The following is a 15014-nucleotide window of genomic DNA, read 5'->3' as shown; positions in this document are numbered from 1 at the left end:
ATCAGTCAGTTCAAATTCAGAAATGTAGAAACATGGGCACTGTGAGACAGAGCTTTGATTCCTCTTAATTGCTGCCATGCCTTGTGGACACCGTGGTGCTCTCCTTGCAGCTATGGTAGTCCTGTCCTCAGGAGTCCCAGAGGGTTGCACCAGAGGAGCAAAAAAAAAATGCTTTCTGAGAGGGCGAGCCCAAAAGGCAGCCACTCCCCAGCTGTCCCAGCCCCTGGCAGTTGTGGTCTTGCTGAAAGGAGGTGCCAAAGGGTGGTGAATGTGAGAGATGTTAAGCAGTCGAGAGGGTTTGCTAATATTCTCATAACTGAGCATCATGACTGTACTAAAGCTGCTATGTGCCAGTCACCTTTGAGTGGCTAAAATGGTGAGATTAATCACTGTAGAAATCTCTCCTGACCTGTATCGTTTTCTACCTTCTAAACAGTTGTTCTCCAAGAGCGTCTGATCTCAAGACAAACAACAATCTGCAAGTTGTTGAACAACTCTTCACCATTTGTTTCTTGTGCTAGTGTGCCAGCTACTGTTCCCAAGTTACTACAGTGCTTTTTCTAAGCAGACTGGACAATAACTGCATTGCAAGGTGATCCAGTTTCTGAAGACCAAAACAAACAAGTACGGTGTTTTAAGATACCATCTGCATGGACCTTTCCCTGCAGAGCTGGCAGATGCCACTCTGTGTGAGTGACATCTTACCCACTGCAGCCGTTAATCTTGTAACCCAGTGCAGAAGGCATCAGAAGCCTCGGTTAATGTGCTCTGCTTGGAAAAAGGAGATGACATGCTCTCAGTTTTTCCATCCATGTTATGCTGCAGTATTGTTTGGAAGAAGGCTCAGGTGTGTTCTCTGTACTGTTAATGACTTCACTGTCTGCACTGCAATTTGTCAGAGTACCCGCAAAGACAATTTCCTACCCCTTCCCACCATGTTACATCCCTATATTGGCAGCAATCAGATTCTTAAATCACCTGCTGTAACTACCTTTTGTTGTTATTGCTCAGGGGTGGAGGGGAAGACAATTTCTCCAGTAATTCTACCTGAGGACTAAATTGCAAGAGCACAGAAGGTCTTCATATCACTCACAGGTGCTTAAGTTTTCTAGTCCTTCATGGTACTAACTGCTGTCTGAAGGCATCTCACTGCAAAATCTCATCACTATCCAACCATTCACCACAGAAGCACGTTAATGTTGTTGATTTGGAAAGGAGGACCTAGGTTGTCTTTGTGTAAATAGCTGCTTAACTCCTACACCTTGCTTCAGTTGCATCTTCACCAAATCTGGTGTTTGGAGGCATTAAAACTTTTGAAGGTAGTTACTGATATATGTAATTGTATTTTGCTTTTGATCCTTGCCTTTAGCCATTGTCTGCAATGCTGTTTGGCTTGTGCTCTAACCTATGAAGTAATAAGTTATCTTTATGTTGGGAAACCTTTGTAGATGGAGCAACATCCCATATATTTGTGTTGGAGCTCATAAGTACTGTGCCTGCTTCTAACTTCTGCTGATACGCAGACATTGCTCTGATCTTTATAATAAAAGTAACTCCTAATTATTCTGGTTGCTCTTGAAAATCTGCAAATGCAATTTTGAACCTCTTTTTCGTCTTGGTGTTCCTGAGAGACAGCATAAAGGCACAGTTTTCAAACTACCCTGAAGAACAGGAATTATAAGCTATTCCTACAGGTGTCCCTTCTGGATCAGGATCTAAATGAAGTATCTATGCTTTATATAACTTTCAAAATGCTTGGAACCAACCCTGGAGCTTTTTCAGAAAGCTTATACAGAATGCTGCTTCTAGATCTATGTATCTCTTCTATTCATAGATGGTAGATGGTCTTGGCTTATTCACAGGTTCTGTCCAATTCACCTGGAGTCTGATAGTGCTTGATAATCTCAGCAATCTGAATGACACCAGTGTGTAGTCATGAATTCTTGATAATGTTGATGAAACCTCACATATTCTCTTTACTGCTTTTCTTAACCATAAGAAATCTCTCACATCATTCACTGAATGCTCTCACAGACATACATTTGTTGAGGGGTTGAGGTTATGTTTTTTTAAATACAGGGGAAAAATACCATGACAATGTAAGGGGAATAACATGAGATATCAACGAACTAAGGTAAATTAAGATTTAATGTTATGGCATATTAGTTATATTGTTCTTGTCTACTACAGCTACAGCTCTGAGTCCTCGAGGAAGGAAAGGTTTATTGAATTATTCTCTTGTATGACGTTGTTGTAATTGTACCTACTGGTTTGGTGCTATGAAGTTCCTGATCTCCTTGATTGCTCTGATTTTTTTTATTGACTCTTAGTTTTCACTGGAAGTTCATCATCATCTTGCATGGGTGAAGCGTATGTTGCATCAAATGGAAATCTGGGTCTCATATTCTTTCCAGGAGTCATGGTTAACGAACCTGCACCAAGACTTCCTGTGATTTGCATACAGTACCTTTTGTTATGCCCTAATGTTCCTTGCAGTGAAATATGTTTGTCATACAGTCCTAAACATACAAATTGGCCCAGTCTTTCCAAGTAATTTGCATGCCAAAGGATTCAGTTATGGCTCTGAATGAGCCTAGGCCACAATGCTGTGAGACAGGCTTATTTAACAGAAATTCTAGAGTGTTTGGCACATTGTATTTGCCAGAGTGAGGAATGAAATGCAGTCCTGGAAAGAGGATTGTCATGCAGATGACTCACTGCAATCAAACACTTTGAGAAAATATGGTCTCTAAATGTTATGTCTACACATAATTAACTGTATTTATTATAGGACCTATAGAAATACAGAAACTGTGAAGTTTAGGGAAAATTAAGTTAGGTTTTCAAATATATCAGGCTGCCCAGTGCTTGTTTTTGGGGAGAAAAAAAAAAAGGGCAATTTCTTTGCCAAGTAAACTGAAACACGCTAAAATGCAAATGTTGATGTGTTTCGACAAAGAAATTCAATCGCTGAATGCAAACTTTGTCTTCAAAAATTGAAATGTTGAAAACATCCAGCTTTCAAACTGAAAAGTAGGATCATATATACACAATCTTTATTTAATCAGCAGCTTTGACATTTTTATGTTAAAATTTTCTCCAGAAATTGTATTTTTCCCCCCTGCAATATGCCCAATTTACACACAGTATACTTACACGCAAATAGACGCACTTAGGGTAGAGCTGACAGTTTTAGTTCCAGATGTGACTATATGTGTGTATATACATGTGCTATATATAATATGCATAGTAAATATTGATTTTTTTTCCATTTTCATTACTAATGCCTCAAAATTGAACACAGTGTTTGAGTGTACTTGTATAAGAATTGATATCACTAGAGACATGACTGCACGTGCTCTTTATCCGGAGGGCAGGACAAGGTTCAGTAATCAAACAAATTTCTGAATGAAAATATTATGATTTTCGGTGCAGTGGATGCATGATAAACAAAATCAAGCAGTGCCTAATGCTGATAGAGTAGGACATACGTTCCTTCTGTAAGCAGTTTGACTGGTTGTTAACGGCACAAGACAAAAGACTAAAAGGAAATGGATGTACTCTCTCTTTACAGTGGGGTGGTTAACTGAGGGGCAAATCCTCTGCTGGACAACAGAAATAATGCCTTTATGAGGAGGTATTAGGAAACAATTTTTCTCTGCAAAAGCTAGTGTTTGTCATACAGAACAGAGAAAACAGATTGAGTAGTCAGAAGATTAGTAGCCTCAGGCTAATTGACACTGCAAATCACAATCAGTTTAAACTTCAGGTCTTGGAAACGCTGTCTGAAGACTGGAACCAAGAGCCAGTGGTAGGCTGGCATTCTTTTTCCTCACCAGAATGATGATACCTTCTATCAGCAACGTGGAGGTTGCTCTGTGACACTGGGTGTCCATGCAACAGGCAGAGAAGAACCCAGGACAGGACAGCATGGTGCTGCTAGCCAGCCAGCGTGGCCCCGCGGGCACAAGGACAGCAAGAACAACCTTCAGCTTGGTCAGGAGGGTGTTAGCACAGCACTGAGCCTAAGTTCACAGGGAGCCTCGCCAAGCACCTTTTGGCTCCCTCCTAGAGGAATGGTGTGCAGGAGCCAAGACAGGGAAGCCCTGAGGAAGAGCCATGGCCAAAACTGTAGAAATCACATCTAGGTCTGAATAGAGCACTTAACTGACCAAATTTGGATTGTCACCAATTGCTTCTATTTAATGAGACCCTGTGGAAACCAGGACTGTACTCTATAAACTTCCGAAAGGGGGAGCAGAACGTCTAGGTCGGTGCTTAACCAACTAGAGTAAATTGGTTGTGTGCGAGACGCTTTGGGGGATAGCTGCTTTTCAGTTCATGGAAAGAACGAGGTGTCGTTTCGTTTTTTTTTTAGGGTTGTAAGTTTGTAACTAATTTTTGTCTCTCCTTGCCAGTGTAACGGTTTGAATGTTAATTTAATTTTGCAGAATATCATTTATGTAAATGTAATTAGAAGGGAAACATGATCGGGAGATGCACAGCACCAAAGAAAATTTATTACTCCGAGGGGTATTGCTCTAATCATTCAACTGCAGTATTGAGTTTCCCCAGATTTAATCTAAAAGCAATAAATTACAAAAGGCTAATGTCCTGCCCAACAAAAAGCTGTCATGAACCCAAGTTTCTGTGGGGAAAAAATTCAACTTCATTTCAGCAACAGGCTCTCCTCGTTTACACATTCCTTTTATGATTCCAGTCAAGTCAAAGTAAAATGAATACAAATGTGAGAGTTCGAACACTTTCCCTGAATATGTATGTGTGTCTGTTGGTGATTGTAATAATCAGCAATCCCAAACACTGGGACTCCTCTATCTCTGGCAGAATTAGGAATGCGGTCCCGCAAAGATACAACTGCAAATTCTTCTCCCCACCTTAGCCTGACCCTGTGATTTAAGGGAAGGCAAACTCGAGTCTGATTAATTCCAGTGTCCATATGAAAGTCTGTTGCTAATGTACTGTAGTTTTTGTTCTCCTGCCGACAAAATGAATGAGAAGAAACTCTCCGTGTGCCTGAGTGGTAGGGACTGCAACCTGTGTACTCCATGGAAAGCCTTGCCTGCGCGGGTAGTTGCTGTGTTGGTGGTGCTGGCCTGCGTTTACTAAAGAGACGCTTTAGGAAAGGGGAATGAAAAACAAATGGATAATCAAATCAGATTGTGCGGTTACTTCTCAAAGCCCAAACGTGAGTTTTCTTGGCAGTTCTGCTGTTCAAGGAGCATCTCTCCACTTGAAAAAACCTACCATGGAACTTTGTCAGCAAATAAACAACAGCTAGGCAAAATAAGAATGTGAAATGCCTGCCTAATGTGTATGCTAAAACACTGTTAAGTGTTGGGGTTTTGCGGTGCAATTTAGAATGAAGGCTGATGCCAACATTACACTTCTGTAAGAAGGGGAGTAATTAGTACAGGAAATAGGTTTCTTATGTTTTATTTAGCCAAATTCATCTCTGGTTTAACTCTGCTGTAGCCTGGATTGCATTTGTTCTTATTTCCCAGTGTTCCTCTGCACAGTTCTTTCTAACATGACCTTTAATTCATTGTGATTGTCTTTTATTTTAGGTAAGGGCCATAGTTCCTCTGTCAATTTGTTAGTATCAATTATGTTGTAAGCCCGGGTTTCTTGGCTCGCAAGATGAAACCCGTCAGATTTGCAACAAGTTCTTACAAAGTGCAAATTGGCAGGTTTACAGATTCCCACAGCTGTGCATGGGACAAGGGGAGAAATGCGGGGCTGCAGAGTCAAAGGCACGGAGAAACAGAACTGGGAGAGGACTGGGGAAAAATGCAAGGAGCAGAGAAAAGCAACGTCAGTGTTAGAGGCAGGGGAGCAGGGGCTCAACAATATAACTCGTGTCCTTGGGGAGGAAGAACTCTTCTTACAGGGCTGCTTCCACATGGCGGGTACTTTGTGTAGCGAAGTTTTTCCCAAGTTCTGTTTCATTTCAGCCAACCCAAAGATAAACTGAAAGGAGGAAAAAAGATAATAAATTCATAACAACATACATACTGCATCAGCTTTTGGTCTGCGGGGTTCTGGTGTAAAGCTGTTCTAGCTGTAATTTCCACCCACAGGCGTTTAGGGAGGTACAGATGTGTGCAACAGAACATAGGACAAACTACCATGGGTACACTTAATTAACTGCGAACACATACAGTTCTAATCACCTCGTACTCAATCAAATATGTAAGCACAGCCCAGATCATGACAACCTGAACAGAGTCAGGCCTCTACTGTGTGGCTGCATGGAGGGTCTCTCTCAGCTGAGCCTGGTTTCGTGGCTTTTTGCATGCCAATCAGTAGAGAACACCAAAACCACAGAGCAGTGTTGGAAAAGGTCTTACCTTGGTGTTCTATGGTGTACATTGATTGAAAGGTGTAGTGCTAAGAGACCTAAGATGTATTTTTTCATTTCACAAGACATAATTGCTCTAGCTGTGAAATAATGCTTTGGATTTTTTATCTCCCCACTTTTTTTTTTTTTTTTAACTTAATGCACAAAAGGGAATCCTACATCATGGAAAATATTTTCTGCTCCAAATGAAGATGACTGTTCTAAAATTCCTTCAGATGCACACATGAAGATTTTATTAGTCAAAGAAGTCTTCCAAGATCATCTTCATTTACTAGAATTCCTGTGTTACTCATTCCAATGAGATTTATAATTATAAACTGGTAATTAAAGAGAATTCACTATGTAATTCCATAGGAATTCCACTGTGATCTGACATTAATTAACAACCAATTATAAATTATAATATATCTGAAGAAAAACCACCAGTGTCTGTATTCCTTCTTTCAGTTACAATGAAATGTTAGAAGGAATTTTGCTTTCATGAGCTGAGCCGTGTTGCAGATTGAACGTTATTGCCGTGTGTTATGGGTGTGTTTCCACAATGCAGCAACTACATGGATGGGCAGGCTCGACCTACTAAGGATGTGAAAGAATTTTTATCCTCGTCTCTCTTGTAAGAGGCATCTGTCTCACAGGATTCCAACCTTCTGTCTGTTGACAAGCGTGCACGCTTTAACGCTTAGATTTTATCTGACTTGTTATGTAAATTAGACTGATGTGATGCATTGCTTGTATGTCTGATGCAAGCTCTCTTTGGCTTGAAAGTATATTTTCAAAAATTAAAGACAAAAAGAGAAAAATAGTAACCAGCTCCAATGAGAATCTCTTTGGAACAGAGAAGACATGATACCAGGTTAAGGGTGTAAACACAATTCTGGCATTATTTGGCCACCTGCATTAAAGATCTGATATGTAATGGACTTTGTATTTCCCCCAGATCTGGCAGGTATAGTGCTGTCTAGGGAAATATGGGTAATAAAATACCTGGTACATGTGGATAATCAATACCAAACCTCTCTCTTTCATTTTTTTTTCCATTTTTTTATTCTTTTTTGTGTGTGTATGTGTATTGTTTTGTTTTGTTTTGTTTGGACAGCTCAGCTCAGTAATCACCATTAAGGTGTTTAGGAAGTTTGGGGAAGTGGGGTAATACTAAATTTCATAACGTGCAAATCAATGTAGAAAACAAGACCCATGAAAGAAGACAACAGATTATTTTTGCATCGATGAAGTCATGAAGTAAGTTTTCAAAGCCTTGCCCTGCAGATTAATTTCCACCATCTCCATTAAACCTAATGAAAATCACATGTGTGCTTCTGAGCATTTCTTACTATGCTTCTCCCTTACCTCTTTGCAGTTCTTCCCTGGACCTTCCATATCTCCTTTGATCAAGCTTCCTAGATATCTCCCCTGAAATGTGGTATCTGATCTGGTCAAAGTTAGTAAGTAATAGAGTGAAGTGTGGCCCTTGTGGTCACCTCTACACCCAGCTTTCATTATAAAGCATCACTGGCCTGAGCAAAAAGTAATTCGGGAAAATAACAGTGTGGCCTGTTTCAGTTGCCTATATCAGTGTAACTTGCTGCTCAAAAACATGTATGTCTGTAGTAGTAAGCTACCCTTCTGATAGACTTTATAAACATGGTAGTGTGGCTGAACCAAAGTCCAACATTTATGTTTCTATTGCTAGGGTCAATTTATTTATGTATGTATGTATTTATTTATTTATTGGGGGCTTGTTTGTTTTTTCAGGAGAGTATTCTGCTTTTGGTGATGTCTGAAATTGCACTCATTCCTTGAGCAAGAAGGTACATTTTGGGCCTGCTGCTGACTGTTCATGCAAAAGCACTGTCCTTGCAGTCTTTAATGTTTTTCTGAGTCAGCATAGGTGCATGGATTTACCACAGTTTTCCTTCTGTTGTAATTTTCTGCCATTTTTATGTACCAGCACTGATCAATTGTAGCAATCCTCTTACTTAAACCTGAACAAATCTGCAATCCATTGAATCCATTGACAGTCCTGACCAAGAGATAGGGCTGCATGTTGTTTTCTTGTTAATGTGAACATACCTGTTCTCATATAAAATACATGTAGATATGGTTTCAGCTGGGAAATTCCCATAAAAATCTCATCCTGTTATACTGCTTCTGATTTGTTATCAGAGCATCTCTGAATAGCTTTTCCAGTTAGCTGGAGTTGTGTTACCGACAGCAAGGAACAAAATGTAGCTTTGATGTATGCAAATACTATAAACTTACTGGATAAACTCAGCTTCAACAGTGAATCAGCCTAGCCCTATTGGACCCAGAGAGTATACATAAACTAAACTTGCTGCTTTTACTTGTAACTATCCCTAGAAGGGATTAAGCTTTTAAGATCTGGCTACATGAATTTCAGATACTAATATGCTCTTTTGGTTCTGTGCCTGAATAAGATTTAGTGGAATTTGGAGAGCAGCTGGACACTAAAGCTTTAGGAGATCCAGCGTTAAAGCAGGGCTCGTAGTAACCAACATCCTGTCAGCAAATCCAAATGTTCTATATTTAACCTACTATTAAAATTATGTTTTGTTATTTTTGTCTACCTTCAGCTAAAAAGTTTGTTTTCTGTAAGATTAGAGAGCAAGGCAAGTTCAGTTAAGGCTATAAAATTTATCTCACTGCTTTCTTTTTAGCTTGCTGTTGATCTCATGGCAGCTGAAAGGGCAAATGGGAAAGATAGGTATTATATTTCAAAGGGAAAGTTATGAAAGTCTAAACTGCATCCAAAGTATATTTTACTCCTAATAATGAGAACTGGATGAACAGCGTTTAAAAAAATATGAACCTGCCCCAACTACATTGGTTCAGAACTAACTGATCTAATGCAGTTTTCCAAAGAATAATTGATATTATATAATCATAACTGGCAGTTTATGTCATGAAAGTGACACTTGACACTTTGCTGCTAACCAGTTTAACATCATCAATTAAAACATCACTTGTGTAATGACATTTTAGTAACCAGTTTGATACCATAAATTATGACATCACCTTCTTTTATGGCATCAGGGTTGAATAAAAGGTTTTCTTTAGAAAAAAAAAAAAAAGGAAAAGGGAAAAAAAGGAGGAAACCTTAACATTGTCCCTCATTTTGTGCTCATAAAAGGAGTGTATGTTCTAGCCCCCTAGTCACTTCCTCATGGGGGGGAACTGAGAACTGCAAACAAGTGTGACATAAACAATTGAAAAGAACGTGCTCTGGTTTAGCATAGACAATTTCCCAGTAGACAGTAGTGTCCTTTGTATAACACCAATGGAAAACATCCAGAAATGGAGGAGGAAGTATGCGTTTACTCATGGAACCTGATGAACTCAATTACAGTGCAGTAATACTTACTGAGATGTGGTGTGAAAGGTCAAGATTGTGTCATTACCCACCAGTGGGTGTTCTTTTTCTTCATGGTCAAAGACTTTAAAGTAATTCTTTCTATCTTATTCTTCCCTGAATGGTCAAATTTTGGTGCTGGAGTCTGGTACTTTCCATCTCGGACCCTTGTTGACACTGGATTCCATTATGCCTGCTGGTGGTTTGAGTCATGATTTGGCACATGGGTCCATCTATTTGGACTGATTTAGCCTTGTGGGACCATATATGAGCTGGACATGAATTAAGTTTGGAGGAGTCTCAATTAAAGAAAGGTCTCTATGAACGTGTGTCTTTATAGGATTAATTGTGAAGACCCAAATACTCAAAGTATATTGTGTCTTTTCAGAGCTGGCTTTCTAAAGGTACATAAAATCAGCTTCCTTCTCTTCCTACCAAGGTCAATAAAAGTGTTATTGGTGACCACAGCCACAAGCAGAACAAGTCATAATTAAGCATTTTCAAAATTATTCCTGCATATTTTTTTCACTTGAAACTGAATCATTGCCATATTAAGCTGTGCAGAACTCCATTGAGACTCTACCCTGAGATAATGTCCAGTATGTCTTCTAACGCTATGCAGAAACTTAACCTTGTACATGCAGACGGTCTCTGTGAATTCATGTGCTTCTCCCATGGCTTGCCTTCATAGCAGGTCCTTGGTTTGCAAAGTGGGGAAAAGGGAGATAATCCTAGATAGGAAGTCAAACTCATATTTTAAAAACTGAGCAACTGTTGCTTATATATGGGGAGATAAGCATTTCCCTGAATAATATGCAGAGTAATTTCCCTTACTATGCAGAGTAATTCCCAGACTGTAAATCAAGGATATGACAAATGGGTGCCACATGCCATCTGGGCAACTGTTCTGTCCTTGATGAAGTGCTCAGTGTTCAAGAGATGTCCCAATACTGGTGAGAAGGTGGTAAGTCAGTATGTATGAAAACACTTCTTAAATTACAGACAAAATTTTAAGCAAATCCATGTAAATTGTCAGTGCATATCTTAGTGGTCTCCTGAGGATGCTGTGAATTACCTACTCTCTTTTCTCAAGATTTTTTCAAAAGTTTTTTTTCCTCCATGAATATTTATGTCGATGCCTCATTTGCTGACTGAATTTCCACTCTGCTGGAATTATGCTTCCCCATAGTGCACCCAGGAAAGGTGAGCCGTTAGAGGTGAGGAAAAGAGATTCCATGACCTTTAGGAAATAGCAAGTGGCACTAGATAAAATGTATTCTGTGAGGGGTTACTTATGGATTGGTTGGACATAATTACCAAAAAATTATTATCTCTCTGAAACAATTAACTTCTGGTAGATCAGACTCCAAATCTCCAGAAGCTCTGAACTTTTGCAAATGGGCTTTGCCTATTGCCACTCTTAAGCAATGAGTAATTCTTACAATAGGCATGGGTGATAGATACCACATATTTCTAGTTATGAGTATGGACTTATTTACAGCTGGCATTTTTTTTAAAGTAAGTTGTAAATGTAAAGGTGCTAGATTCAATGCTTATGAATGTGTTTCCTTGGTGATAAAGCTTTCACTAAGCACGTTATCTATCTGTGCTATCTTATATGCAGACAAGAGATGATTCACACTATATGTTATAGGTCTTGTGCTTTAAAATTGAATCCTCTATTGACTTATGGCTGAGAAACATAGAAATCAAATCCACAGCTGGTTCTTCTTAAAAGTGAAGTTTTGGCAAAAGCGATGAAGGCTTTAATGCATTACAAAAGTGTGCATTTTTTAAAGTTGTTTCACTTCCTATTTTCTCTCTGCAAAACTCCCTGAAGTTAGGAGGGCTCTTGTGTTTCATCTTGCAGTTTCAGCAGAACATAGCCTTTATTTAGCATGCACCATTACTGCCTATTAAATGCAATGAGGATGTTAGCTCATGGGGGCACACAGATTAAATAAATAAACTCATAGAATGAAATCTCTGGCACAACCCAGCGATTTTTCTAATGATGAAGCAGTTGTAGTCAGAAATCTCTTCAGTGGAAAAATAGAATTGTTTTTGGAAAAGTTAAGATGGGACAAAAAGAATCAGCAAAACCCTCCTTGTCCTGACAAATTTCTTCTATCATGAGAGTGAGAAATGCTGGCCCTGTTGAAGTAAAGGGGAGTTTTACCATTCTTTCCACTTAACCTTAATTTGTAAGTAAAATAAGGGAGAGTTGGCCTGTTGTATGTCTGCAGGTAGTCTGTTTTTGCTTTATTCTGGCCTTTGGTAAAATGATGCTCTTGCTTGTCATCAGCTCTAGCACTCAGGAGCTTACAGTGGTTGTAACACAGAAGAACAGGTAGGTGCAAAAGACGCAAAGTGAAAGCAGACCTGCTACCAGTGAGAAACTGCTGATGACAAAAGTGTCATCCCAGTACACATTACACATTAGGGTTCAAGAACTATAAATGGCATGGGGTTATGTGCATTAATTGCATCATAAAGTAGAGGGGCCCCAAAGGAGGTCTGGTCTCAGCTGTGCTATGACTGGGACAACCAATTAATGAGAGATCTTACAATCTCATTAGGCAGGACAGAAGTAGAGAGTATTAATCTCCCATTCTCTGTGTCTGAGACTTGAGCTCAAATACGCAGACTGTTTGCACAAACAATCTATCGAGCAGAGAGGAATGGATCTGACTTTTCCCAAGGCCTACTTCCAGTTTCAGGGACTGACTTTTCTTCCTTCACTGTTTCCACTGGCATAAGCTCTGCAGTGCTCATCATTGTGCAGAAGTCATCAAAGACTTGTTTAGATTTGCTTTTCATCTCTGAATCCAACTTCTGTTTCTAGGTTTTATGATTTTGACAGCTGCTGTGTCATACGATAAACTGTGAGCTGTTCTATTCCCAATGATCTCTTAATTTAAGTTCATTCCATTACTCATTGCTGTCCTTGCACATACTAAACTGTCCTATATGTTAAACTCTTAAGTGCATTTTTTTTTAAGAATGTAATTGTTGGGGATTCAGAACCAGGTCAAGTGGCATGGTGTTTCTGAAGCAGAGTGGAGAGGGACATTCTGCCTCATGAATGCAAGTCCTGTAGGACCGATTTGGAGAAATTTGTTCATTGCTGGGTGGATGTGAGTGGAAATGTAAGGTTCTTGGAGGGATGTCAGCCACTGAGTGGACTAACACCCCACAGATGGCTCAGTTAGAGGCCAAAGAGAGGAAGAAGATACAGTGCCGTCTATAGCCTGTATTGCTGCTTTTGGATTTGGTGCCATCGTTGACTTGGCTTCATAACAGCTTCTGCTGGAGCTGGTGCCTAGATCCTGCTTTTGGTGTTGTTTTGTCTTCTCTTTTATTGTTTTGTCCCAGTGTGTCTTTGTAAATGTCAAGAAATGGAATAGGCTCCACTTTGTTGATAGTTCAGGGAACAGAAAGATTTTCTATCCTCCAGCTCTTGATTGGCCTTGAAATTTGCATTAATTAATAGAATCATTAGATTCTCACTCCAATCACCCACTCTGTCTATTCTGCTTAAATATACTACCTCCAAACATAATAAATCTGAAAAAATGTGCGTATTATTTTTCTTTCTAAATCAAGTCCAAAAAAAATGAACCAGCAGTATAGTTCCACTACAGAAAATGTTGGTTTTGCTGCCTATTTTTTGCCCCTTGTTTCTTATTCCCCTTTGTTTTTCTGCACATCTCCAGGATACATAAACTCCCTGTCACTCTCAGAGCTCTTCCCAACTGTGCAGCTGCCTGACAAAGAATACATGGTAAAATTCCTACCACTACCCATTCCTTATGCTCAGACAAGTGGTTGTCCAGGATCTACAAATGTGATTTGCTTGCCTAGATTTTACCCATTCCATGAAGAAGTCTGCAGTTATACAGGAAACAACACAAACCAAACCAGCTGTCCTCTAACCTGGGGAATTCCTGTAGAACAACTCCCATAGAAAATTCCTGCATCAGAACAATCAAATACAAAAATACAAACAATCAAAGATTTGGAAAATTGTGGTTTTACCAAAACTTTGGATGGATAATGCATGCAATTCCTAGAGAGCAGTACCCTTGAAAACTACCTGAAAAAGGAGTGAGGTAAAAATTACTGTTTTTCCTGTCCCACCCTTGTCCTAAGTATATTACTGAGTAATACTACTAATAAAGGATAAAAAGATTTTTCAGCTTCCTATTAGTAGTTTAAGATGGAACATCCTTGTGAAAGCAGGAAAATGAGTTTGAAGGAGGCATGTCCCACCTCATTTTGCTTTGCCCTGTTTAGAAAGGTGTGGCAACTGAAACATTATTGTCAATACTTTCAGTTTTGCCAACATTGCCATATTTATGCTCGATTGAAAAACTGATAAATTTCCTAGCTAAATAAGTATTTTCATTAGTATTATTTCCTTCCTCCAAGTTGAAGCATTTTAGAAAAAGTTACAGACAAATAAAATAATAAAATACAACAAGATTATATATATATATATTATTTTTTTTCCTGCTATAATGTTTCACAGTTGACAATTTTAGTTTACTGACAATAAAGTTGTTTAGTAAATACCCTTAATTTCTTTTCCAACCAGAGCCAAACTCATCTTTCAAGCTAATTCCTCCTTACAGTTATGATGTGATATTTCATACCTACAATATCTGTTTCTTAGAACCTTATTATGAGCTAGAGATTATGAACAAGTTATGTTCAAGAATATAGTCTATTTTTAAGGTTCTTCCTTGTCATTCCCCGTTTTTCAGACCCATTTCAACTATCTTCTAAGCTCACCTGAAACTGCACCAGACCCCAGAGGACAAAGGCAGGTACACAGGTGTTGCAAATACCTGACCATCCCACTAACAAGTGGTTTTGCAAGGAGCATTGTGAACAACAACTTTGACTTTAAAGGATGCTGCTGCTCTGGTACTGGTGGTGGTGTAGACAAGGGAACATTTTGTCATTATTTATGAATATCTGTTGGGCTTGCATAGCTTTTGAATGGTTGATGTATCAACCTTTCACTAAGCAAAAGATAGATAAGCTAATAGATACATCAGTTAAACCAAGTCAAGCTTAAGTGTCCTGGATAATAAAGCTTTGCATAAACTCTATCTAATTTAAGCAATTTCAGAAAAAAAAAAAAAAGAAGAAAAAAAAAGAAAAAAAAAAAAAGCATAACAGGTAGCCAATCTGGGATAAAAGTATTTTTATTTCAGTACTTTGTTCCTCATAGCATCCTTCACAGACACTGTAACATTATTT

The 15014-nt window shown here is 39.0% G+C and overlaps 1 long non-coding RNA gene across 9 annotated transcripts in view; it reads left to right on the top strand.

Annotated features, from left to right (window-relative positions):
• The window catches only part of LOC137853359 (uncharacterized), a 484321-nt gene that overhangs the window by 382058 nt on the left and 87249 nt on the right, over nt 1–15014 (top strand). Inside the window, exon 7 of one of the 9 annotated variants that reach the window (XR_011094432.1) lies at nt 437–2758. The exons of the other annotated variants lie outside the window; for them this stretch is intronic. This is a non-coding gene — a long non-coding RNA (uncharacterized lncRNA). Of the gene's footprint in view, nt 1–436; nt 2759–15014 lie in introns of those variants that run through there. 9 annotated transcript variants of the gene reach the window in all.

The sequence above is a fragment of the Anas acuta genome, chromosome 3 (genome assembly GCF_963932015.1).
Source record: "Anas acuta chromosome 3, bAnaAcu1.1, whole genome shotgun sequence".
Lineage (NCBI taxonomy): Eukaryota > Metazoa > Chordata > Aves > Anseriformes > Anatidae > Anas > Anas acuta.
Note: the sequence above shows the minus strand (reverse complement) of the source record. Positions and strands in the feature narration are given on the sequence as shown.